This window comes from Pelodiscus sinensis, chromosome 3 (genome assembly GCF_049634645.1).
Source record: "Pelodiscus sinensis isolate JC-2024 chromosome 3, ASM4963464v1, whole genome shotgun sequence".
NCBI lineage: Eukaryota > Metazoa > Chordata > Testudines > Trionychidae > Pelodiscus > Pelodiscus sinensis.
Genome location: NC_134713.1, coordinates 25,581,821 through 25,609,771, shown reverse-complemented (window position 1 = coordinate 25,609,771; position 27,951 = coordinate 25,581,821). Strand labels below are relative to the sequence as shown.

At 46.8% G+C, this 27,951-nt stretch overlaps 1 protein-coding gene across 9 annotated transcripts in view; it reads left to right on the top strand.

Moving 5' to 3' along the window:
* LPIN1 (lipin 1) overlaps positions 1 to 27,951 on the top strand; it is a 135,191-nt gene that overhangs the window by 49,942 nt on the left and 57,298 nt on the right. For 2 of the 9 annotated variants that reach the window (XM_075923488.1, XM_025179202.2), the window contains exon 1: positions 23,002 to 23,313. The exons of 4 other annotated variants lie outside the window; for them this stretch is intronic. The gene's annotated coding sequence lies outside the window, so the exon portion shown is untranslated. Of the gene's footprint in view, positions 1 to 21,126; positions 21,564 to 21,931; positions 22,922 to 23,001; positions 23,314 to 27,951 lie in introns of those variants that run through there. 3 more of the 9 variants (XM_075923489.1, XM_025179201.2, XM_075923490.1) reach the window with 3 other exon arrangements.

The following is a 27,951-nucleotide window of genomic DNA, read 5'->3' as shown; positions in this document are numbered from 1 at the left end:
ACTCCTGGCTCAGCTTCCATTATTGCAACACTCTCGATCCCTGCATATTTGTCTGCATGAGATACCAGCCCCTCCCTGCTGGTTGGTGAGGCTGGGCAGAAATGGATGACTGCATAATGGGGTTGTCACTAGCAGGTGACAGGAGAAGTGGCAGCAGAAGGCCAACTTTGAAGAACTTGCTCAGAGGTGAGAATAGAATGAGACAAGAGAACCATTCAGCCAGGGCAATGTGGCATGTGAGAATTCCACTCCACAGGTGTGGTTAGAATCACCATTATGTGGCCACTACAAGGAGAGATGCATTAAAAGAGGAAGTCAAGGCAAGAACAGAAGAATTCTGCCAGTGTCTATAGAGTGAATTTCTTAAGAAATAAAATGCTGCTAGGAACGCTGACTGTGGTTGAGGGGAAGGAAGCTTAGAGGCAGAACTCTCTGAAATCTGATATGGTAAGTCTGTGACCCAGAACTACTGGGAAACAACTCTGTTCTGTGCTGTTGTTGCTGACTCATCTTCTTCTCAGGATGCACCTTCTGTGTGGGCCAGACAGCTAGTACAGCCCAGCAGCCTTTTTGTTTAGATGGGACAGATGATGGTCAGGATTTCAGTGGGGTGATGCTAAATCACACCAGTGGGCAGTATAGCCCTATATGTTTAATTTGGGATTGACAGTGGAATGAAGATGCTGTGGATGACTGGGTCAGATAGAAAGAGCTAAAAGTGGACCACAGCTAGGAAGGTTAAATTTAGTTTAATTGGCTAATCAAATAATCAATGCAATTTGCATTGACTATTCAATTAGTCGATAAGGGTGCTTCTGTCTTTGAAGCGTAGCAACAGCCCTGGAGCCGTTGCTACACTTCAAAGGTGAAAGCACTGCAGGGAGCACAGGGCCAGTGGGGCACTCAAGCAGTCCCCCACTGGCCCCATGCTTCCCGCAGTGTTTCAAAGTGGCAGTGCTGCATGGAGCCCAGGGTCAGTGGGGAAGTCCCTAGCTGACACCGGGCTCCATGCGACACTGTCGCTTTGAAATGCCATTTGTAGCCCAAGGGAGCTGGGGACTCCCCAGCTGGCCCCAGGCTGCATATGGCATTTCAAAGCAGCAGCGCTGCATGGAGCCCAGGGTCTGGCCCCGGGCTCCACATGGCGCTGCCACTCTGAAGCACACATCCTCTCCCTCCCCCCTTGCTGCCTCTTTCTGATAGAGGCTGCAAGGCGGAGGTTGGGGGGAAGCAACTAGTCAACTAGTGTGTCAACTATCTGATAAGCATTTGCTTATCAGACAGTCAACTAGTCGTTCACATCCCTAACCACAGCTAGAATGGGTTACATATGGACATTCACCTCAGTGGATGAATTATCTAGTGATGACCTAGAAATCCAAAACTCCTGCAGAACAACAGTCAGGGAAAGTGCCCTGACACTAGAGAGAAGAAAGCTTCAGAGGGGTAGCAGAGTTAATCTGTAACTGGAAAAACTTAAAAAACAACAAATAGTCTAGTAGCACCTTAAAGGCTAACAAAACATGTAGATGGTATCATGGTCTTTCGTGGACGCAACCCTCTTCTTCAGATGACTCCAGTATTAGAAGTCCAGTTCCAAGAAAAAATAAGAGAGAGGGGAAGGAGGAAAAAAAGAGAGAGAAAAGGAAGGGGGGGGGGGGTGGGAAGAGAGAGAGTGATACTTTAGCTTCTGTAAATATGTTCACTGGTAACTGAAGAATGCCTCGATCAATGTTCCAAATCAAATCTCTCTTCCCCAAAAGTGGAAAATTTAGATGTTCAGACCAATCAGATTCTGAACTTTTCAACTGACTCTCTTACCTGTGCATGTGATACAAATCCATATTTGTTTGTACTTTAGGTTTGGAGATAATATTGCTGCTATTATGTATGCTGAAAGTACTCCAAGTGTAGTTTGCTGTCAAACTAGGAGACACTATCTAGAAGTGTCCCACAGCACTCAGTCTTGGGTCTGATACTAGTCAACATTTTCATTAATGACTGAGATAATTTTGTGGAGAGCACATTTGCAGATGCCACCTCAATGGAAAAGGCTGCAAGCACTTTTCAGGACAGAATTAAAATTAAAAATGACTTTGACAGATTGGAGAATTGGGCTGAATTAAGCAAGATGAAATACAGTAAAGACAAGTGTGAAGGACTTCAGAAAAAATCAAATGCACAACCACACAATGGGGAATAATAGGTTGTAGTATCCCAGAGAAGGATCTGGAGGTTACAGCAGATCACAAATTGAAGATAAATAAACAGGATAATGCAGTTGCAAAGAAGGCTAATATTCTAGAGTCTATTAAGAGTGTTGTATGTAAGACATGGAAAGAAATTATCCTGCTCTGGTTGGCCATACTTCAGGCAGGGACACTGAACAACATATTAGAAGACTGTTAAGGGCTGTTATAAAAAGAACAGTGATCAATTGTTCTCCATGTTCTTTGACGATAGGTCAGAAAGTAATTGGATTAATCCTTAGTAGAGATGTAAAATCCCATTTAACGGCCAACTGGAGTGCCCCTGCCTGTGCTGGAGCAGCCTCTTGCTCATCGCAAGTGAGGGCCTGCTCCAGCCTCCAACTGCTAACCATAAAGCAGTAAGACTCACCCAATAAGGCTTACTGGTTAACCATTAACATCCCTAGTGCTGAGGCAGGATCAAGTAAATTTTGGATAAACACCTGCCAGGAACTGTCAGCCTGCTTTTAAAACCTCCAGTGACAAAGATTCCACAACTTCCCCTGGAAATCTGTTCTAGAGATTAACTGCACTTATAGTTAGGAAGTTTTTCCTAATAGCTAGCTAAGTCTCCCTTGCTACAGATTCGGCACAGGAGGCTGCACTTGATGTCCTCTCAAGATCTGTTCTAGCCCTGTGTTTCTATGATTCTGCTGCACCGGAATACATTTTGAATGTATTGTTTGTCTTATTTAGGTTTTGATTTATTCTTCCTTTGCTGTTGTGTATAGCTAGATCCCACTCTTTGTCCTGTCTAGTATTGCAATGGAACAGAAGGGGAGAAGTAGTCTTGTCAGAATAGCGGCCTTCAAAACCGTTACATTAAAACAAAATCCTAGGAGATTAGGAAACCCCACTCTGCTCTAGAAATGAAACAGGACCTCAACATTTTTGACACAAAAATTACTAATGCTGAAGTGCAGCTGCTTCTGGAATGAGATATGTCAGCTACTTAAAAGCAGAGAAACACAACACAATGTCTCAGAACAAGAAGGGAGGAACACAATATCCAAATGAATCCACAAGGGGTGGGGGGCTAAACAGAATTAAATGAATCAAATGGTAATTTAGCCAAGGCCCCTGTGCCTTGAATACATACTTTGAATACATAATTCCATCCATATTGGAGACATGGGCAGCAAGTTTTAGAGGCTGCAGAAGGCAATTCCTTCCCAAACTGCCTGGCTGGCCTGGCCCACACTGCACTCCCCAGCCCTCCCCCATATAGTGAGGCTTCCCCAGTCTCCTGGGGCTCCCCAGGCTTTAGCCCTGCATTACCAGCTCTCCCCATGCTCCAGGAAAGCTGGGGTTGCACACTGCCTGCAGTGCCAAAGCTGGAGAGGGACAGGGAGGGCTGGTGGGGAAAGGCCGATACTGACCTGTTGGCTGCAAGTGCTCCAGGGAGGGCTGGGCCGCTCTGGGAGGCTTCGGGTGGGAGGAACTGAGCCACTGGCTGCCTGTACTCATGGGGGAGAGAGGCAGATTGCCTGTGCTGGGGCAAGGAGCATGGACCTCCTGTGCTTGGTGTACTGGGGGCCACTCATGCTCGGGGGGGGGGGCCTCTACAGTGTGGGGCTTGGCTCCCATGGACAGCAGGGGTGGGTTCTCGGGCAGAAAGGGTGGAACTGGGGGCTTGCCTCCTCTAGCTCTAGGTTTACCTACCACCAATGCCTGGAGAGTATTGAAATATAGGTGTAGGATACTGGCATCTGCTTTCACCATGCCGAGAACCCTGGAAGCTTTGTTTTCTTATGTCCATATTGCAGAATGTGAGGGTGATGGAGAAAACCTGGGTGTCCAAAGAGTGTTGCTCAGAGGCAGTCATGTATGCTGACATGACTTTGACCGACCTCTGGATATGATTGTTCTGTTAAATATAATTCCCTTCTAGGTTTTCTGAGAAGGCATTTTTGTTACTCTGGTGCTCTAAAGCTAGATACTTCTGCATCTGCTCTCGTGGTTTGTCTATATAGTGATAAATACTAAACCATGCATTGTTAAGTAACCTGCACAAAATTTCCAAAATAATGGCACAAAATTTCCAAAATAATGATCCTTAGCTGATGTGAATCAGAAGAACTCCTCTGATGTCAGTGGATCTGTGTTAATTTGTATAAACTCAAAATCTGACCCACGCATTTTTAGATTGCTAGCTCTTCAAGATATACGTAGTATGTAGTGCTGATCACACGGGCAGTGCTAAGCAAATAATATTAAAACAAGCTTATTGTTCTTTTGTAACCAAAATGAAGGAACGTAGGGCAAAGAGTTCCTATCTGGCAATTTACCTGTGAAAAAGAGAAGGGCAGCAGGAATCTAAACGAGTCTCTGATAAACTGCCAATTAACCCACAGTGTAGGTGAATCATTTAAAATGTACTTGTCAGGATAAAACAAGTTTGTAGCATACAAAGACAGCCAAAGTCTTCCCTAGCATAGTTCCACTGAAGTAATGATTCTGGCTACGTCTACACTGCAGCTCTTTTCCAGGATACATAGTGGCTTAGAGATATCCCAGAAAAGCTATGCCGTATCCAAAGAACGCATCAACATTTCCGAAAAAAAATATGGAAAAGCGGACACGTTCTTTTGCCATCCGTGCAAACCTCGCTGTACAAGGAAGAAAGGATGTGCTGAAAGAGGAGGTTTTTCTGAACGAAAAGCAGGAAAAGATACGCAAATTGCGGTTTGAAATTTGCATCTCTTTTTCGGACTTTTCTTTGTAGTGTTGACACAGTAATTTCTGACGTAATTTCTGAAGAAAAATACTTGCACATAAGAGTAAACACCTTTAAATTGTAGTTAGATAAGGTTTATTTTAACTATGTGCAATTGCTCCCTCACTGAGCCAGGTCTACACCAGGGGATAAGTCCCAATTAAAACACACAACTTTAGCTACATTAATTGCATAGCTTAAGTCAAAATATCTTAATTTGAAGTTTGGTACCATGCAGGATGTCAAAGGGAGCACACTCCCTTACTCCTTATAGAAGCAGGACTACCAGCATTGACAGGAGCACCTTCTCACTTCAAATTAGCGTGTCTTCATGAACCCTGGAAGATTGACTGCAGCTGCTTCAATCTTATCTGTAGTGGTGACATGGCTTAAGAATGTTGACCTACATATTCTTTATTTTGTGTCTACAGGCAAGTGCTTGCAATTGCTTTTGACTTTTGCACTGAAATAAATATACCCAGAGGCAATAATGCCTGACCATTGTGGGAAAGGGTTTAAAGAGATTTTTCCTCATTGCACATATAAGCAGGGGAATGGTTCCGCTATTGAGGGAAACTTTCCTGGCTGCTACGCTACCCTGTGAAATAGCCTGCAAAATGATCTAAGTCCTCACTACCACTTCCCTTATCCGGAGGCCTCCCTGACCTTGAGGGCTCCCCTCCCACTCTCCTGCATAGCAGAGTCCTTGTAACCCCAACAGTGCTGGGCCCAATATTCCTAGAGGCTGAACCCCTAACCTTATTGTGGTCACCTAGGGCAGGGGCTAGGACCCAGGTGGACAATCATTTTTTCCCGGGGGGGGGGGGGGGAGGGGCACTCCATGATTTTGGAAAGTGGCCAAGGGTTGCAATCTTCCAGGATATTAATGGAGGAATTCCGGGTCTGGAATGGAAGTTGGGTGCAGAAGGGAGCTTGGGGTAAGGGACTGGGGTGCAGGAGGGAGAGTAGGGTCTGGGAGAGAGTATGAGTTAAGGAGGCAACTGTGACCTAGGGCAGGGGACTGGGATGCAGGATTTTGGGATGTGACCTAAGATAGGAGGGGATTGTGATCTGGGGCAGGAGATTGGGGTGCCAGATCTGGGAGGGGGTATGGGTGGAGGAGAGGGGAGAGGGTTTGGGCATGTGGAGGGGGAGCAGAGGGTTGGGGAAGGGAGAGGCTGCGGGTCCAGAGGCAGGCTCTGGCTGGAAGGGCTTACCAGCAGAAACCTGAGGCAGATTGTCTGCTGAAGGCTGCTTGCTGCTGCACGTGGCTCCACTCTGGGCATGAGAGGGAGGGTTAGGGGAGGAGGTTAAGGAGGAAGGGAGAAACTGATAGATTGGCTAATGGGAGCTAAGAGATTTTGCTGGAGGTGGGAACAGCATGAGAAATCTCCCTCCTCCTCCGGAATGGAGAGCAGCTGGCTTTTCAAAGTGTGAGCTCTTCTCTGCCTAGGGCTTCCATCGAGGTGGCCACGGGCTAGATCTAGTGGCTGGATGGACTGGATCCGTCCTGCTGGCAGCCTCTTGCCACCCCTGGATTAGGATGACCCCACTCCGGGGTGCTCTCATCTCACTGGCTGTTTTCCTGATCGACTGATCATTTGCATACAGTTCAAAGCAAATACAATATATTAATCAATTTTTAAAAAGAGATGGGAAAAAGCTAATGGAAAACACATTACTCCGCTCTATGGCACAGTGACCACAAACAGTGCATCTGGAATATAAGGAAAGTTAATAGTCTGTTCCATGTAGGTCCCAGGCCTCCTCCTCAGACCCTAGCTGTGCCACAGGGAGCAAGTCAGATGCTTACTCTGAGTGGCAGGATCCCTCTCCTCAGCATCAGCCTCCCCTCCCCATTCTGGCCTGCAAGGCCTTTTGGCTGGTGGAGTCTCCCTCCACTGGGCGCCTACCCAAGGCCCCCTCTACTCACCCTTGCTGCTCACCATACCTTGCTCCAGCCCCAGCTCCACTCTGCTGTGCTGTGTCTCAGGATCTGTGGCTGCAACTCTCCTCCCAGCATGGATCTACTTCTGGGTTACATCTCTGGCTCTCTCTCTGGCTGGCATGGCTCTCCTCCCCAGCTCACCTTGGACCCTTATTCTCCCCTTGACTTGGCCTCACTCAGTCTGACCCAGCCAAATCTAGCTCACATAGAGGATGTCCCCCACCAAGTCACTTCAGTCCCTCATTGGCCCGCCTACCCTGGCCATCATGGCTGACCAGGAACACTGGCCTCTTTCCAGTGTTCCTGGAAATTGTCAGTCTCAAGATCCTGATTTCTCAAGGATCCTATCCCTTTGATGATGAAAGAGCAGATTTGCTGATTATGCCAATGAACTAGAGGGTACAGGAGCTTGCTAAGAGGTGAAAGAAAATTACTTATGGAGCAGATTGGAGATGAAGGGGATTTTGTGTGGAAGAAGGGCGAGAGGGCCTAGTGGGGTAACTGTCCTAAGCTTATACATATCAAATCTACTGAGGTTTCTCACTCAGTCTGCCTGTGTACATATTTAGAATGATGATGCTGGTTTACTGCAGGCTGTTAATGAGTTCTATGCAGTATTGATCTCAGAGTTCTGGGTGCATTTATGTCTTTTTTCTGTGGTGAGTGTGGTTGGCTCTTTACCCTCATAGGCATAGTTAGAAGGTGAATAATGGGGTTTATGTATTTTTAATCTTATTCTCATCAAGTTCCTAGGAGTTGAGCGAGTATTATAAAGAGGAAGCATTGTATCACTATTATGATTACAATTAGAACTAGCTGGAAATTTTCCAACAGCATTATTTTTGATGGAAAATGCAGTTTCTGCAAAATTGAAATTTGCCATGCAAAAATTGTATTTTGCAGATTTAAAAATATATATATTTTCCCTGGGAAAACTGACAGAATATTTTGTTTGGGATCAATTTGACCTAAATTGAAATATTTCCATTTGCTGAATTGACACAAAATATTTCACTTAAGGACAAAAAAATGGCCATGCTGGGTCAGAGAAAAGGTCCATCTAAGCCAATATCCTGTCTTCTGACAGTGGCCAATACCAGGTGCCACAAAAGCAATAAACAGAATAGGTAATCAAAGGGTTCTTTCTTTGTTGCTCATTCCTCCAGCTTCTGACAAACAGGCTAGGGACATCTTCCCTGTTCCTCTCGACTAATAGCCATTGACCTATCTTCCACGAATTCATCTAGTTCTTTTTTGAACCCTACTATGGTTTTGGTCTTCACAACATCTTATGGCAAAGAGTTCTGCTGGTTGAAAGTGTATTGTGTGAAGAAATACTTCCTTTTACTTGTTTTACACCTCCTGCCTTATTATTTTTATTTGATGACCCCCAATTATTTTGTTATGAGTAAATACAGGGGGTCCTCGCTATAAGTCCAAGATACGTTCCAAAAAACTTGGACTTATAGTGAAACAACTTCCATTTAAGCAAATTGGGGGGAGCGTTTCGCACAACTTATAGCGTGGAATGGGAGGACTTATAACGCATCAGTTATAGACCTCAATCATATGCCTCCCTGGTCATCTCTTTTCCAAGAGGAAAAGTCCCAGTCTTATTAATCTTTCCTCATAAAGAAGCTGTTCCATACCCTTTATAATTTTTGTCCCCTTTTCTGAACCTTTTCCAATATATCTTTTTTTAGATGGGGCAACCACAGTATTCAAGATGTGGGCAAACCATAGATTTTTATAGAAGTAATGATATTTTCTGTCTTTTTAATCTATCCCTTTCTTAATGATTCCCTCACTTTTTTTTCCTGCTGCTGCACAGAGGTAGTGGACGTTTTCTGAGACCTATCCAGACCAACCCTTAGGCGCTATTTTGAGATAATATCCGTTACCCTGAAATAGCATTGTGCATGTCTTAACAGCATGCCCGTTATTTTGAAAGAGATTCTAAATAACAGGTGTCTTATTCCAGCTTCCTGTAAACCTCGTTGAATGAGGAATAAGAAAGTAGCGCTCTATTTTGAAATTTGGCACTGTGTAGACAGCACAAAATTTCAAAATAGGCTATCTTGAAATAAGTTTATTTCCAACTATGTGCGACTGTGTAGACCAGTGTTCACCAACCAGTCGATCGGGATCTACTGGTAGATCTTGGAGCCTCTGACAGGTGATCCTGACTGGTTTGGCCAAGTGGTTATTATCAAGTGCCGGCACTTCAGCGGCCCTTCCCCCCCACTGCTGCGCATCTTTTGCCCTTTGCCTTGGACCTCTCCCATTGGGAGCCTCCTGCTTGTTGTGCAGTGCAGGGGAGGGAGAGGTAGGGTGCTGATGCCAAGGTGCCCCCTTTCCCACTTTGTATCCTATCTCCACAGAGCAGCAAGGGGACACAACAGGACTTGGGATGGAGAATGCTGGCTGCTTTTGGGAGTGGTGCAGGGCCAGGACGGGGTGAGCCTACCTTAGCCCCACTGCACTACTACCAGGAGCCACCTGAGGTAAACAGTGCCCAGTTGGAGCCCACATCCCAAAACCCTATCCCAGTCATAAACCCTCTCTTACTCCCAAGCACCACTGTACCCAAATGCCTTCCCGGAGCCTGCACCTAGAACCCTCTCCGACACCCCAACTGCCTGTAGCTCAGAGCCCTTCTCACACTCCAAATCCCTAGTAAAAGGGAGGGAGGAAGGATGGAGAGAGCAGGGGTGGGGCCTTGGAGAAGGGGCACAAAGGAGGTGGGGCAATGGTATTTGGGTTTCAGGTAGATCTTGGATTGCACTTAAATGCAAAAAGTGATCTCATGCATTAAAAGATTAGAGACCATTAGTGTAGACATACCCTTAGATACCTCTCTTGAGCAGTAACAGCAATTTAGACCCAATCATTTTATATGCATAGTTGGGATTGTTTCCCAGTGTGCATTACTTTACATTTAACATTGAAATTCATCAGCCATGTTAATGCCCAGCCTCCCAGCTTTTAGAAATTCTTTTGTAGCTCTTCAGTCTGCCTGGGGCTTAACTGTCTTGCATAGTTTTGCATCATCTGCAAATTTGCCCTTACTGTTTATCCCTTTTTCCCCATATCATTTATTAATACAGGTTGAACCTCTCTAACCCAGGACTCTCTGGTATGGCAACATCCATGGTCTGGAAGGAGCATGGATGTTCCAGGACCAGAGTCCTGGTGAAGGTCCAGTGGCTGGTAGCCTCCAATGCTGCTAGAACCCAGTAGCGGGGCTGCCCTGTGGCAGCAAAACTGGGAGCCTGGTAGCAGGGCTGCCACCCAGGCTATGTGTAGACTGCAGGCTTCTTTCAAAAGAAGCTTTTTTTGGAAGATCTCTTCGAAAAAAACTTCTTGCGCAAGAGAGTGTCCACATACAACAGCGCATCGAAAAAGTGATCTGCTTTTTCAAAAGAGTGTCTAGAGTGATTGGATGCTATCTCATATAAAAGGCCACCCGGAACCACTTCAGCCAGGGCTTTAGGTCACCAGTTGCTCCCAAGTGCTGGTGCTGGAGCCTTGCAGAGACACGTGCTTAAAGGGACCCCCTTGGACAGCCATTTCTCTGCTTCTGCTGCGTGCTTGCCTACCACTCTGAGGGACGGCAAAGCTCTTCTAGTGCCTGCTGTGGTTACCCTGCTTTTTAGGATGCCACGGCTTTTCCCTTTGTGCCATGGAGCTGGCGCTGCCCCTTGGCTTGTGATGGCCCCACATGGCCATGCTGCAGTTTCTATAGCACTTTATGCCAGTTGCCTTCCTGGTCCTGACTGAGCTTGACCCTGAACTCTTTCTTGGGACCCTCTCCCTGGGTGCAGGAGCTACACTCTGGCAACCACCCCTTCCAGACCCACTCTGGGGCTGTGGTCCCTGCATGGGGGGGGAAGTCCTGGAAAAGGGGGACCCTCGGGAAAGGGAAGTTGGGAGGTGTGGGAGATGGAGTGGGGGTACAGAGGAAGCCCCATCTCTGGGGGGTTCTGCAGTCCCCCCTCACACAGTGGACAGGTATTTCTGGAGGTTCTACACCAGTTGGAACTGGTGGGGCCAGCTGGTCATGGAGTGGTGGGATGACCAGTAGTGGCTCCAAACCTTCCGCATGTGGAAGGCCACCTTTTTGGAACTCTGTGCCTGGCTTGCCCTCACCATCTGGAGACTCAGTACGCACTCGCGGCCTGCCATCCCCCTGGAGAAGTGGGTGGCAATTGCCATCTGGAAGCTCGCCACCCCAGACAGCTACCGGTCGGTGGGCAACCAGTGTGGAGTGGGGAAGTCCACTGTCGGGGCCCTCCTCATGCAGGTAAGGCACTCTGGGGCTGAAGTCCCTGCATGGGAGGGGGAGTCCTGGAAAAGGGGGACCCTCAGGAAAGGGGAGTTGGGAGGTGTGGGGGGTGGGGGAAAGCCCTGTCCCTAGGGAGTTCTGCAGTTCTATCCTCACACAACCCTGCTTCTGGGGAGGTGGCCTCATAGGCAGTGGCTCCTGGGTTGTTTTAGGGGGAGAGGGAGGGAAGGGGGTCGGGCACTGCCCAAGGGCTCAGGCACTCCCTCTCTCATTCTCTAGTGTGTGTGTGTGTGTCCTTCTGCAGGTTGTGAGGGCCATCAACTCAATACTGCTGCACAGGGTCATCCACCTGGGAGACCTGGACCCCATCATGGCCAGACTTGCTGTCCTGGGGTTCCCGAACTGCAGTGGAGCCATCGATGGAACCCATATTCCAATCCATGCAACAGAGCATCGAGCAGCCCAATACATAAATTGCAAGAGCTACTTTTCTATGGTGCTGCAGGCTCTGGTCGACCATCGTGGACTGTTCATAGACATTTTTGTTGGGTGGTCGGGCAGGGCACACGATGCCTGCGTGTTTCAGAACTCTAGCCTGTACAGAAAGCTGGAGGTGGGCACATTCTTCCCCCATCATGAATTTGCCATTGGGGATGTGCAGATGCCATTGTGCATCGTGGGGATGCAGTTTACCCCCGGATGCCATGGCTTATGAAGACTTATACTGGACACCTGGACCCCAGCAGGAACCAATTTAATGGCCACCTGAACTGGGCCGGGATCCAGGTCGAGTGTGCATTCGACCACTTCAAGGTGCAGTTCAAGTGCCTGCTGACCCACCTCGACGTGGGGGAGCACAACATCCCTGAGTCCGTCGTGGCATGTTGTGTCCTCCACAACATTATGAAAAGGAAGGGAGAGGCCTTCCTCCCAGGGTGGGGGCAGATGCCGGCTGTGAGGGGCGAGTCTTCCAGCAGCCACAGACAGATGCCATCCGCCAGGCCCATCAGGCCGGGGTGCGTATCTTGGAGGACCTGAGGGAGAGGTTCTCTCAAGGACCCCAGTAACTCTCCCCAGGGCCTCCCCAACTGGGGCCTCTGGATTGCTGCCCTATCCCTTCCCCACCACACATCTCCTCCCTTTGCTCCTTCCCTGATCTCTCAATAAACACACCTGTTTGGTTTCCAACAAAATGAAGTCTGTATTTAACTTACATTAAGAAAAGGTGGGCAGGGAGAGGGGGGCTCATAACCTGGAGGGGGAGGGGAGCTCGGAGTGGTGTCTGGGGTGGCTAGATGTGCCACCTCGGGTGTGGGGACGTCGTTAGAGTTGGGATTGTGTCTAGGGACTATGGGAGGGGATAGGACGGGGGCTGGAGCGGAGTCAGGGATGGTCGGGGGCAGGAGGAGAGGGCATGGGCATTGGTTGGGGAGGGGGCATGGGCACTGCTTGGGGAAGGAGCAGAGGCATTGCAGGTGGTAGGGGGAGGGGGAATGGGCATAGCAAAGGAGCAAGAGGGTTGTAGGCAGGAGGAGAGACAGCAGGCGGGTGTGCTATCATTTCTCTCATGATGGCACACATGCTATCACACCGCTGCAGGAACTGGTCCCAGGCTCGGTTCTGCCTTTCAGCATCATCGCATATCTTCTGTGCCAGGGTCTGCTGCATGTTGCCCAGGACGTAGACATGCTGGCGCATGAGGTATTCCTGGATCCTGGTGCACATTCAGGACCCTTGGGCTGTGGCAGCTGGCATGGGTGGTGTGGCTCGCCCCTCAGTCCCGATTGGCCCGGTGGTAGAGAATACAATGAGGAAGAGATGGTCAGTCATCCATGTAGACATTGTCCCTGAGGCTACGTCTAGACTGCATCCCTCTGCCGACAGAGGGATGCAAATCGAGCACTTTAGAAGTGCAAATGAGCTCGGGATTTAAAAATCCCAGGCGTCATTTGCATACTCACGTTCCGATGCTGTGCTGATCAGGCTCAGTGTTGAAAGTGAAAGTAAAGTGTAGCCGCGGCTCTGCCGACAGTGGGAAGCTTTTTCCGCAGATCCTGTACTCCTCATTTTTTGAGCAACATTCTTCACCACTGATCGAGAGGCATAAGTGCATTACACTTCCAAACTGACATTTTTCTGAATGTTTTGTTCTGTAGAAAAACTTGTTTAACTTTATCCTTGTTCAAATGCTGAAATACAGGAATTTACAGTGAGATCGTTTTTTTTTTTGCTCAATTCTAGTCACATGTGAGCAAGAAACTAGAAAAGGGTAAAATTCTCTATTCCTACAAGTTGTGGGTCCAGCATCAGTCAGATTTCCAAAATCAAAATACAACAATGGGGTTACTGCAATAAGAAATCCAAGTACGGTTTGTCCCACCTTTGCTTTTTAGACTAGATGAAATCAGTAGACAGTGTCCCAGGATCATATTCTATTCAATCACCTTTTCTTCCGCTGCTGAGCTTTAAATTCAGGGAACTGCCGATATAACCTGAAGTCACCAGTAGTTATTAGAATCTAAGAAAGTCTCCTAACTAACATGAGAGCAGGAACACGTCTGGACATGAACAAATTAGAAGAGCTCTTTAGTTGTATTCTTAATTTAGTTGATTCCTCAGAGCTAGTGAAAAGTTGTTGCCTCCACATATTGTTCTATGACTGAGTTTTGGATGACCTAATTCTATGTCTGAATTATGTATAGACTTGTTTCCAAGAGTTCAGCATAATTCTGTTAATTATCTTATTCAGTAATCATAGGGTTTCAAAACGTATAACCTCAGGAACAATAAGATTAAGCTAGCTTTGATTTCAGTTGCAGGACCAAAAAGAAGATCAGATATATAGGTGTAGGATCTTTTTTCATGCTAACACATTTTCACACAATGGATAAATAACCTGCAGAACTCACTGCTGCTAGATTTCACTGTGGCAGCCTGACAGAGGAATCTCAGTTTTACAGATGCAAGTCTCAGGAATGACCAGTTATATGAACCATTTTTGTCCAACGGTAAAATAGATCACATAATAAAAATGCTATTGATAAATAACAAGTCAACATACCTACACATTCCTTCAATGCATTGGAAATGGCTTGACAGTAGTTTGAAGGACAAGAAGAAAGTGAAGATATGCACTGTCTGGCAACTTATACACCAAGCCCACTATACATTTGGAGATGTTCAGCATTATGAATTTTTTTATTTGTATTAGTTCCTCAAACCCCACTTAGTTTGTAAAATAAGGGTTCTACTGTATTTCCAGAATCTCTAAAGCAGGGATTCTTGCACCAGTATTTGAAATATCTTGTTCTCACCACTGTCATTGACCAGTTACGGAGCAAGATCCACTTCTTATCTATATCCAGCTGTTAAAGCCAGTTATGACAGCTCTGTACCACCTCCTTATCCCTGATTTTAGGGGGTGAGCATGGGAGTGATGCCAGCCTGCAGGAGGAAGTAGGCAAATTTGGAGATGGGGGGGATTGTGGCCAGAGCAGATCTGCAACATGGCTATTCTTGGTTCAGTGGGGTTTTATAGACGCACAGGGCAAGTATTGCCTTAGCTTACACCAGTGGGTACATTGCCAACCTCCCATTTTCTTAAGAGGGGAGCTTCAAACTATCTTTTCTTTTTCTCTGTGCTGGTGCAGGGATGAAGTGGACTCTTCTTTGGAGTTCAAGTCTCTCATGTTTAATCTCATGCCCAGAGGGGGGGTGTGGTTCAATTTGAGCAACATTTCTTCAGCTGTTTTTGAGATGGAAAGGTGAAAGCATGCACAAATAAGAGGGCTGGACTGCCCCACTCTCTCACAGTGAAAGTCATAAGAGAGGACTGAGGATAAGGAAAATTCCATGAAGGTCACATCTCAGAATTCTTCAGTGGACTAAGATTTGTCCCCCCATCTCCATCAGGACTCTTTATAAGGCTGAAGGATCCCTAGGCATCTCTAAGAGGTCCAACAATCCTGCTGGCCTTTCCCACCTTCTTAGATGGCAGGATGGTAAAAGCATCTGTCCTGTCTACACCACAGCTCCTGCCACTGGTAGCACCCATGCAATATACCCAACAAGGTCATTAGGGGTATGTCTAGACTACATGCCTCTGCTGACTGAGTCATGTAAATTAGACATACCAACATAGTCAATGAAGAGGGGATTTAAATATCCCCGCTTCATTAGAATAAAAATGGTCACCGCGTTGTGCTGGCTCCAGCTGTTTGTCGCCACAAACCAGCAGTCAAGATGGGGATCGGTTGACGAGGAAAGCCTTTGCCAACCGATCCCTTATGCTTCGTGAAATGAGGTTTTCAGGATCAGTCAGCAGAGGCTTTCCTCGTCATCCGATCCTCCTCTTGACTGCCGGTTTGTGCCGACAAACAGCTGAGCAGGCACAACGTGGTGGCCATTTTTATTCTAATGAAGTGGGGGATATTTAAATCCCCGCTTCAATGACTATGTCGGTATGTCTAATTTACATGCCTCTGTGTTGGCAGAGGCATGTAGTCTAGACATACCCTAGATGTCTGTTGTAGATGAAGAAAGCCTGCTTCACCCATACATGGGTAAACAATGGACAGAGCTAAGTCACTCTCCTAGACACTACTGCACTTACCATGCATTTCTGTGTACTACTGTATTAAGAAGCTAAGGGATACTAGTGGTAGAGCGACAGGCACAAAAGGCTGGGAATCTTACATTTCAAAACTCACAAGTCATTTGAAAGTCCCATTGGAGGTTTACCATTGACTTCAATGGGAGCACTACCCTTAACAATACCCAGCCTATTACAGAATACTGTAGAAGAAAAGATTTAAAAGCATTTAAAAGGGGCATTGTTTTACATAATGATGATTTAAAACCGTGAACAAACCATGCACAGGTGCCAGAAACTACTTGTCAGTCAGTTAAACAACAAAATATTAGAAGCTGCCGGGTAGGTTAAATCAGTGTCAGCAGCAGAACTGCCTAGTGAAAATGAGGCCATGAGAGAGATAAAAGAAGCAACGTTCTCAGGGAAGTCAGTTCTCAAATGTTACTTGCCCTCCAGGATTAAACCCACTATTCAAGAATTGGGAAGAGTCATGGGAAGAGTAAAGCAAATACTATACTCCTTGAAGTATAATGGCTCTTTGTCTAACCCTGATGATCCCCAAAGAAAGGTTTGTACTTCTTTCTTGTAGTTAGTTCAATTAATGTTATTAACTTTGTTTGACTTTTGATTTGCTAGGTTTTTCAAAATGCATAAGGTTAAGAAACTTTCTTGCTTGTGCCCTTAAAAATGTGTAACAGATTTACTGTCAGAACAGGAGCTGGGCCAACATCAGCATTTTCTTAATATGAACTCCCTTGAATACTGTGGGGGAGGGGATTCAGATTCAAATCCTGGGACACAAACCAATGTCACTACCATGCTGATCCCTTCAACAATAAATCTTGGGGAAAAGTAGTGTTAGAGCCAATGATGGGCTGACTTTCTGTTTGGGGCCTAAGGGCCAGGTTCATATACTCTCACTCAAAGAGATGGCAGAGGAGCTCATGCAGTTGGATTGAAATGAGTAGGACTATTTGTTCAATTAGGTATGCAACATGAGTAAGGGCATCAAAATCTCATTTCACCTTAGTGGAGAATTTGTCGGGTGGAGGTAGCCTGAAAGGTACAGAACAACCAGGAGAAGGGACTGTCAAAAAGAACAGAAGAAAGCAGGCTGAAAAACTAGGATGCGATTCTGCTGTTAATGTAAATTTAGAGCTGCTATGCAAGCACTTGGCTGTTTTTCCAGGATTATATTTGCATCAGGTCTATATTTTCTCTAAAGAGTAGGAAATGAAAATATGACAGAGCACATCATAATGGGTGTAATGATTGGCAGTGTTTAAAAAAGTGGGAAGCCACAGTCAGGTTATCCCAGGCCAAGCAGTGTATGACTACACATGTTAACACATAACTCCATAATTCCCAAAGCCAGCTCTTCAGAAATTAAAGGGATATAGAGCAATGAGGAAGAGAGAAGGCACAGAGAGCAAGGAACAGATAGAAGAGGTTAGAGACAATGAGGAGAATAAACTATGGTTTGTAGCAAAAGACAGCAGAGAAAAAGGAGAAAGGAGCAGTGAACGGAGATTATGGAAGGGCAGAAGTTTTGCTGCACTGTGTCCAGGTGGAAGTTGCAGGATTAGATGACTAGCAGCAGTCAAGGACTCTGATGAATAGAGGAGTTATACAATGTTCAATCCATTAAAAGGACAGGCCAATAAAGGATTAGATTCCAGATGCTGACCCAGCAGAGTGCAGACCACAATCTAATCATACCTGTCAGTGCTGGAATTATGTACTGGTGTGTCTCAGGCCTGGGATGGCTACTGTCTGTTGGTAAAGCATTGCATAGGAGTAGGAAACAAAACCAGAAAGGACTGAGAGTTAATTTCAGAGAAAATAGTAGGCTATTGTTAGGGCTTTTTTCTTGAATGTTACATTGAATGAATAAACTTGTTAGCTGTATGTTTGTGTGAAGTGTGATCCATTTTGGTTTAACAGATACAAACAATGACAGTTTTAATGTTCAAAAGCTTCAGGGGGTAGCCGAGTTAGTCTGTACAGGATAAACTTAAAAAACAACAAATAGTCTGGTAGCACTTTAAAGACTAACAAAACATGTAGATGGTATCATGAGCTTTCATGGGCACAGCCACCAGGAAAAAACAAACAAACATGAGTTTGATGGAGTCTGGAAGGCTGCACGGTGTGTAGTGATATCCATCAGTAAGCTTTGTTTATGAGCTGCATGGGCACCTCAGGATTAACAAAAACAGGGAGTTGGGTGAAGCAAAATGCAGGACAATGTAGCACTTTAAAGACTAACAAGATGGTTTATTAGATGATGAGCTTTCGTGGGCCAGACCCACTTCGACTAACAGTTGTATTATAGCATAAACTTTTGTGAGCTGAAGCTAACTTTGTCAGATGCATGAAGTGAAAGAAACAACAGGGCTATGGAGATGGGAGTGTTACATCAAAGCGAATTCAGTCAGCATGGATGTGGATAAGAAGGTGAGAGTACCTAAAGTAGAATATTACTCACTGTAATGAGAGACCCATTCTGATCTTGTCAAATTTGCATATTAATTCCAGCTTTCAGATGTGAAGAGGCAGGCCAGTCCTCCCTTACAGACAGCCCCCTAACCTGAAACACATACTCACCACCAACTGTACACCTCACAACAAAAATACAGGTGGCACCTCTATAATCCAGAACTCTCTGTTTCTGGCAACATCTGGGTTGTGTCTACACTGGCAAAATTTTGCGCAAAAGCAGTCACTTTTGCACAAAATCTTGCCACCTGTCTACACTGGCTGCGAGTGCTTGCGCAAGAACACTGATGTTCTAATGTAGGAAATCAGTGCTTCTTGCACAAATACTCTGACGCTCCCGCTCAGGGATAAGCCCTCTTGTGCAACTGTATTTGCGCAAGAGGCCAGTGTAGACAGGCAGTGTTAATTTCCTGCGCAAGAAAGCTCGATGGCTAAAATGGCCATTGGAGCTTTCTTGCACAAGAGAGCGTCTACACTGGCACGGATGCTTTTGTGCAAAAGCACATGTCTTGCGCAAAGGCACGTGCCAGTGTAGATGCTCTCTTGTGCAAATACTTTAACGCAAAAACTCTTGCGTTAAAAGTATTTGCGCAAAATCATGCCAGTGTAGATGTAGCCCTGTTATTTTACTGGGATCAGAGAGTCCCAGCACACTTCAGGGAAGTGAGGGGGCTTGGGAGCCCAGTGCGCTGTGGAGAGGTAGGGTGGGAGTTCAGGAGCCCAGTGCATGACCCAGCTGGGCTGAATGGGGAGTGAGGGGTGGGAGCCCAGCTGGGCCATGAACTGAGGAGGGGGGGAGAATGGGGAGAGTGGAAGCCAGGAAACCCAGCTCATGTGATCCTGCTGGGCAGCCCAGGGGAGCTGGGGGGCCTGGCACCTGGTTCAGCTGGGTTGGGAGGGGAAGAACCAGGAAGGCCAGCACATTGCCCAACTAGACTAAGAGGAAGTCATGGGTGGGGGCAGAAAGTCTGGCATGACCCAGCTGGACTCCTGGGGGAGCTGAGAAGCTGGGTGGGACAGCCGGGCAGAGCGTGGGGCCAGCAATGATCTCCCTTGGTCCAGCAAAATCCCTCATCTAGGACCAGTCAGGTTTTGAGGGTGCTGGACCAAGAAGGTTCACCCTGTACTAACCCAAAATCCTTGTACCAAACCCCGTTGCCAAGTCTGTCCACACATCTTCCCTAGTGACACCACCATAGGATGCAGCCATACCATCAAAGGCTCGTTCACCTGCATATTTAGGCTACGTCTAGATTGCATCCCCTTTTCATAAAAGGGATGCAAATTAGACGTATCGCAATTGCTAATGAAGAGGGGATTTAAATCTCCCCCACTTCATTAGCATAAAAATGTCTGCTGCTTTTTTTCGGCTCGGAGCTTTGCCGGAAAAAAGCGCCAGTCTAGACGTGGATCTTTTGGAAAATAAAGCCTTTTCCAAAAGATCCCTTATCCCTCTTAAAATAAGGGATTTCGCTTAAAATAAGGGATAAGGGATCTTTCGGAAAAGGCTTTATTTTCCGAAAGATCCACGTTTAGACTGGCGCTTTTTTCCGGCAAAGTTCCGAGCCGAAAAAAAGCGGCAGCCATTTTTATGCTAATGAAGTGGGGGAGATTTAAATCCCCGCTTCATTAGCAATTGCGATACGTCTAATTTGCATCCCTTTTACGAAAAAGGAATGTAATCTAGACGTAGCCTTAATGTGATATGCCAGTAATAACATTCTGCCAAAATGGAACTGTCTACACAACAGAATGAATGGACACAAATCAGACAGCAAGAATAGTAACATAAAAACTAGTGGGGAGAACATTTTAACCTCTCTGGACACAGAGTTACAGACTTTAAAGTTGCCATCCTCAAGCAAAAATATATAAAATAAAAATAAAAAACAGGCTTCAAAGTGAATTCATATGCAAATCTGACACCAGCAGAATGAGTCTGAATAGGAAGTAGGGATGTTAAAATGCGGTTAATTGACTAGTCAAGTAGTCGATGGAATTTCCATTGACTAGTCAATAAGCACTTCCGCACTCCTTTGAGGGGCTCTTGTACATTTCAAAGGAGGAGTGCGGAATTCCGTGTACAGCTGGTGGCTAGCAGGAAGTCACGCTGATTCCAGGCTGCATGCAGGTGCCTGCTTTGAAATGTATAAGAGTACCGAGCAGGCTCCCTTAAAGTGGATGTGCTACCTCGACTTAGAGCCTTGACTAAGAGCAACTTAGAGCATTGAATGACTCTGGGAAGTAGTTATATCAAAATAGCAGCAGTGGCGCGTCCACACAACTGCTATTCTGAAAGAACTATTTTGAAATAAGTGGAAAGCAAGAGTTATTATTTTGAAATAACCAGCCCCTTATTTTTAAATACCAGGCTTGGTAGTGTGGACACTCCACTTATTATTTTGAAATAATTTATTTTGTGTAGACCAGGGCTGAGAGCCCACATCCTGCCCTACTCAAACTCCTGCCCCCCACACCTGCCTAAAGCTTTGGGAGGGAGTTTGGGGGCTGGATGCATGCTCTGGGATGGGGCAGGGGTTTGTGGGGCAGGCTCTGGGAGGAAGTTTGGGGGCAGAAGGGTGGGTATGGGCCCAGGGAGGAAATGGGGATGCCATGCTTACATGTGGCACCCCCCTCTGGCAGCAGCTCCTGGAAGTACTGGGGGTATCCGTGTACAGGACTCCGGAGCAGTGTATAGAGACCTCCCCTCCCCCCCCAGGAGTCACAGGACGTTGCCAGTAGCAGCATAGCTCATCACTATGCTGCCAGTGGTGACAGTGCCCCCCCCCCCCCCCAGGCCATTTTAAATCACCCAGGGTGACAACCAGGGCAGGAGGATGCAGGCACAATGGGGAGGGGCGGCTCTTCTCTCTCTCTCCCCTCCCCATCTCCCTTTTCCTTTACTCTTCTCTCAGACATGCAATCTTCTTTGTGACCCTTCACTCCCCCTCTGTCCCGTCCTGTCTGTCCTCTCGGCTTCATCTGAACTGTCTGGCTTGTGTTCCTGCCGTGCCTCCTTCTGAGCACCGACTCCTGGCATGATTTCCATCTTCCCATCTCAGAGCTATGAAGCTGCACTTATCAAAGGCGAGGAGGGAACACTCCCTGGGCTGCGAGCAGCTCTCCTACTGAAAGGGTCTCCCTGGCGAAAAGTGCCACAGAAGCTAGGACAGATGCATGGATCGGTCTCACTGAAATCATGCTAGGAAAGGAGGTGGCCATGGTTTTATTGCTGAATGCTGCTCAGGCGAGAGAGATCAGTGAATACAGATCAGGTACCCCTACTCACCCCCCACCTGCCCCACTGAAACAGTCATCCGTTGTCCGAAATACGTGTACTCTCTGGCTAAGCCATGCCACTGGCTGCAGGTTTTAGCTCTATTGGATCCCCTTCCCCGCCATATCTGCTCGGGATCAGTCCGTTTATGACACGTGCCCGCAAATAACCTCATGGAAACAACAAGCCAACCCCCTAGCCCGGGCTGATTTTCTGACTCCCACCAGCTGCGTTGGGCTGAGCTCAGGCAGCCTCGCCATTGGCTGGCGGGATCACCTCAGCTCTCCGCCTCCTAGCGCTGAGTCACAATGCAATAGGCGGAGGCAAGCTGGGAAGCGAGGGCCCCGCCAGGGGGATCCCAGACGGCGGCCCCTGTGAGCCATGAGTGCGTGTGTGAGACAAAGGGCGGCGGGGGCCGCGGCTACGCGCTGCTCCCTCCAAACGGGAAGCGTCGTGGAGAAACTACAGCGTGGCCCGCTTCCAGGCTGTCTGCCCCTTCCCACCCCCACCCCCAGCACGCAGTCCCTCGGAGAGCGCTGGGTAACTCCAGATCGTGTCCAGTAAAAGCTGTCGCCTCCCACCTTTTCTCTCGCTATTCCCAGACCAAGTCCCGTGCGTGGAAGGCTGACAGGATCGAGACCTTAATCGGTCACTGGGGGATTTGCTGCAGGGAGGCCATGTGATGAGCAGCCGCATTTGCAAAGGCCAATACTCCTTCCCATTTAGCAATCCTTTCCTTTCAAGTGCCCCCTTGGTTTGTGATCTAGAGCTACATTCCCCCCCCCCCCCCACCTATTAAAACCCCGGCCTGTTTATTTAGTAGCTGCTTTTTTAGGGGGCTGGTCCTCCCAGGAGTGTCAGGTAAAAGTGAACTGTAATTTGGGCTTTTTCCTCTTCTTTATTTTTGTGTGGGGCCAGCTTATACAATTAGATCCCATGTTTCTCTCCCTCCCGCCCCCAGGTGACTGCATAGAATAGGGTTTCAGAGTAATGTCGTTAGACCTCTGTCGTTTCTAATGCACCCTACTGAATCCATCCCATTAAATTCGGCAGGACTTTTCCACGGGGCAGGCAAATTTTAAGTGCATCGCACACGCTGAGATCTGTCTGCACTGAATTGTGAGAATTAAAAAAACAAAACCCCACACCCCTGAGTGAACATTAAAACTCCAAGGAAGTGGAGTTTCCTTACTTAGAGCCTGATCCAAAACCTATCAAATCAATGACAAGAGTAATTGACTAAAGGGAGCCTTGGATCAGCCACCAAAGACCTTATCCGGTGGGATGCTGAGTACCTCTGCCCTATGAGGTGCTGCATTATTTTAATTCCTGCTGATGTCAGTGGGTGTAGACCAGGTGAGTGAGGTAATATCTTTTATTGGCCCTGCTTCTGTCAGTCTGCGAGACTAGCTTTGGTGCCACACTGAACTCTGTGTCCTGTCTCTTTAATAATCAGGCCCTATAGCTAGATTGCATACGGCAGTGGGTGGGGTGTTGGGGACAGTCAGAACCTTAGAGGCCCCAAGCAACTGACACTTGATAGGTCTGCGGCAGTAGAGGCTGAAGGCTGCAGTTTCTAGTCTCTCCTGATTTTCCTTTCCTTCCCCCTTCCTATCCACGTCTGTATCCTGTGGTCCCTCCTCTTGGGCGGGCACCAGGCAGCCAGTGACAATCTCTGCAGCAGAGTGTTTACACACAAAGGCCAGGACGAGGCAGCAAGTAACTGAGCTTCCTTGCGGAGAGATAAGGTGAGTTGCTGGATAATATCCGTTATTGGACTAACTTCTGTTAGTGAAAGAGACAAGCTTTGGAGTTTACACAGAGCTTCCTTTTGATAATCTCCCCTACTGCTTCTTAGCCCTAGAGGAGAATGGTGTGTGTGTGTGTGTGTGTGTGTGTGTGATTGATTGATTGATGCAGTTTTGGTTTCCTCTGGTCCTGGGAACTGTTGATGTTTTCTATTTTGGGTGGCAGGGGGAATCAATAAAAGGAGAAATTGTGGAGTTTATAAAACAAGGAGGATTTTGGAGGGGGAAACAATGTGAAAGAAACAGCTGGGTTTTTCACTGCTTTGGATATGTGACCAATATCCATTGAAGTCCTGAGCTTTAAGCTGGCATCATCTTCAGGCTTTCCATCCTCTCTGGCATGGGGTGCAATGACATTGGGGTCCCTTCTTTTACCTGCTTGGATTCAGATCAGTGCCTTGGAACGTCTGAACTGCTGGGAGCATCAGCCTTTTCTCTTAATTGTTTTAGTAATAAATTAAATAATTCTGGTGAATAAATAATATAGCCTTTTTTTTTCTCCAGCTAAATTCTGTTTTCAGGTTCATCTGGGTATTTAATTTTAAATTGGTTTGCGTGAGCCATCAGTGCTAGGCTTTGGAAAGAGCCCTGCCAGATCCCCAAAGAGCTAGGATGAGAAATACTCTTTTCCTGAGGGTCGGTCTCTCTCTCTCTCTTTAGTTGTCTATTCCCAGAGGAGTATACCTCTCCACCCCCACCCTCACCCCTCCGCCTATCACCTGTCTGGGCATCTGTGGTCTTGTAAGATGAACAGGAACGTAGGAGTTTGGAGATGTGGCATCTGTTCACAACTCTGCTACAGACTGTGACATTGGGCAAATCCCTTCACCCCTCTGTACTTCATTTTTCTTATATGCATTTACATGTCCTGAAGATCTACTGATGAAACATGCTGTATTACTGCCATGAGACTACATCCCACATTTATCTGAGAGGGGAAAAGAAAGGGGGATGACTAGGCCAGGTAGAAATTTAAGGTTGCAGAGAAATAGCAGGTTATAGTAGAATTTTATGTGAAAACTGAACTTTAATTTTTGTTTCATATTGTTTTCCATCTGTAAAAGCTAGCAGTTGTTTTGAGTGATATATCTGCCTTGCTTTTCAGATGAGGATTTAAACTTTCATGATGTGCTTTAATATAAGGTTTTATATAAGCATCATTATATTCACCCTCATATTTGAGACTGCTTCAGTGTGAAGAATTTATTTTGTGTTTTGAAGAATGTATATTTTGTGTGAATTATTTTTTTATTATAAGACAGTATTGTCAGCTGCATTATGTAGCAGCCTGTCCAATAATATTTAGGTAACCAAGATGATGTATTCACAGTTGGTGTGTTCTAAACCTTAACTGCTATGATTTGGGGTCAGTTTTTCTCTTTCACATGCAAACTCATTGACCTACCAGCAGACCCCTTAACCAGTTTGTTCTGGGTTTTTTGTTTGTTTGCTTGTTTTTACTACCATGTCAGAAAATATATAGCAACAACTTTTAAGCAGCTGTAGATAAGGATTTGTCATTGTCAGCATTTCCATTATAAAGTCTCATAAAAATTTCTGCTTGCTTTAAAACTGGTATAATTCCTGGAGATAATTTTGCTGTGAACTAGTTTTTATTTGGTTTTCATTTTAAATTTATTTGACAATCTCAAAGATAAGCCTGAGGAAAAATAAGAGCAATGGAACATTAAATCTATAATAGCTTTGTTTTAAGATAAGATCTTCATGGTATTAGTCCAGGTGTAGTCTTCATGCCAATATTTGCTTTCTTGATTCATGAAAATACCCCATTCACTTCAGTATGACATTGTGTTGGTAGGAAGATAAATAGAATTTGATCCTAGGCTCATTTCATATATCTTACACACATATATTTGCATATACACATAAAATGATTATCAGAACAGCTGAAAATATAACCACATAGAGTTGAATATTCCACTGTTTTTGAATCCATGTACAGGTTGAACCTCCCAAATCCGGGACACTCTGGTCTGGCAACATCCATGGTCTGGTAGGGCCATGGTTCTTGCTGGACCAAAGAGCTGCAGAGGTGGGAGCAGGAGCCAGCGGAGAGAATGTGGGCTGGGGAGTCCTGCTGGGCCAACAGCAGCTGAACGAGGGTGATGGCTCGGGGAGCTCACACCCCTATCAAGGAACCCCTGGCATCATCTGGGCCAGGAAGCTGGGGAATTCCAGCTGCAGTGGGGCTTCTGATGGCAGGCAGCTTTGCTCAGAGATCCCCTCTCCTCTCTCCCCCCCCCCCCCGCACCCTGACTTGGAACCCCAGGATACCCCTGATGGCAACGGGGCCGGATTGGGCAGTCCCGGCCATGGAACCCGTGGCTGAAACTGGGCTGGCAGAGGCTCATGGCCCGGGCTAGGGAACCCCAGGGAATTCCTAGCAGCAGCGGGGGTAGCCCTAGCAGCGGCACAGTGTGGCTTGGCAGTCCTGGCTGTGGAACCCCCCCATGGCTGTGGGGCTGGTGGTAGCAAGGTGGACCCAGCCCAGGAACCGTGAGGAACACAGAGTGGCAGTGTGGCCGGCAGTGGCTAGGCTGTACCGGACAGGAACTTGGGGAGATCTTGGGGCAGTGTGCAGACAGTAGATGGGGAGCCCATGCCAGGCCACCATTAGCAGGGTCAACACCAGGGCAGGGAGCCCGCGAGAGAGCAGCCCAGGAGCGGAGCAGCCAACTAGGAATATAATAGTATATAGTTGATTAACCAATAAACAAAAGCTTGTAGGTTAATGCTACAGGCTACGCTCATTTCCCTCTCCCTGCCAGTACATTTTTTAGCAGGCTGGCCAGCAGCCTGGCTCAGTCCTGGCTTGCAACGGGTCCAAGACCTACCTCTGCTGCAGCTCTGTGTTCAAAGTGTATTAGGAGCTGGGCGGGCAGGTAGCCTGGTTCATTCCTGGCTCATGCTGTGTCCAGGACCTACCCCCATTTCAGCTCTGCATTTAAAGTGTATTAAGAGCCAGGTGGGCAGGCAACCCAGCTCAGTTTATGGCTCAGATGCTCCTTAGACGGGCTGCTGCCTCTTTCTCATAAGCAGCAGCACAGGGCAACAGGCAGTTGGTCTGTGAGGGGAGCTGGTTTTTAAACTGGCTCCCATCATAGACCAGCTCCCACCTGGCACCCCATGCTGCTGCCTCTGATACAGTGGCTGCTGGCCCCGCCCCAGGTACTACAGAATAGTCTACTAACCAATACAATTTCATGAGGTTACTTGACTGTTCAGTTAACTGATATTTAACATCCCTACAGCGAATAAGGAAGTACTGACCTCCCCTGATTCCGCAAATTTCCTGGTTCAGGACAGCTCCAGTCCTGAGGGTGGCAGACCATGGAGGTCCAATCCATTCTGCATTGATTTATTTACCTAAATCTCCTGTGATTTCAGTGGAAGAGCCTGGGTCAGTGCCAAAAAATAGCCTGCTGTATTTTCTCCAGTTATTTTAAACCTTTTTAATTTTATGTATCAATTTGTTCTTTGCTGTCTTTGTTGCATTTATTCTAACCCCATTGGTAAAGTGTCTGAACAGCTCAGAATCTGTACTGAATTTATCCTCACAACACTCTTGTGACGAGAAAGGGAAAAGTGCATATTGATAGTCTCTCTGTGTCTCAGTTTTCTAAGTGCTTATGGCCCCTGCGGTAATGGAGGCAGTTGAACCTGGGTTGCTCCATTCCCAGGCTAGCATACTAACCACTTGCTGTCCTTCCTGCTTTTGCACATGAGGATTCATTACTAGCAAACTTCCAGTCTTCACTTTGAGTGATCTGTCTCTTTTTGGTTTAAAGTGCTTTTATACACATCTAAACATAATACTGCATTTTGTATGAAACATTTCAAACTGAAAGACTTTCTAGGCTTTTAGAGTGACAGATGTTGAAAGCCATGGCAATTCAGTACAAGGTAATTGGCTGCTTTACAATGGCCTATTGGGTAAGATAAAGAAATACAAGTATTTAAACAAAGACATTCTTGTTTGATATGTGCTTGAATTTCAAACATGAAGATGCAGAAGTGAACTGAGACTTCACCAGGGTTGGGCTTCAGAATATCTCTGTTATTTGAAAACTCATGGTAGGGCCAAGGGTTGCTACTTTTCAAATTGTTGGTTACACCCCCATTGCTCACATCCCCTCCTCCCCTGCCTGGGCTCCACCACTCTCCCAAGCTGGACTCCCTCTGATCTGCAGCTGGGACAGGCTAATGATCTGGCATCTCCCCCCACTCCGAGGTAACTGGACTTTTGATTTCCCTGCCAGTCCCCTTTTCAACTGGACTTTCTGGTAAAAAAACTGGCCACCTGGCAATCTAGTGTAGCACATTAACAGAAGTCAGGTTACTAGGTAGTTAAATACAACACAAGTATGTGGGTGATAGGGGCATGTTTCAGCAGCTAGGAGGTGGCCTGATGAAGAGGGGGAGCAAAAAGGGCAACTCGCTCAGGGTCTTCTCATTCTTTGGGCAGCACCTGGAGCCCTTTAAATTGCCGCCAGAGCACTGTGCAGCACGCTTCCAGTGTCTCTAAGGGCTGTGGGGGAGGAAGGGGACCTGTCATGC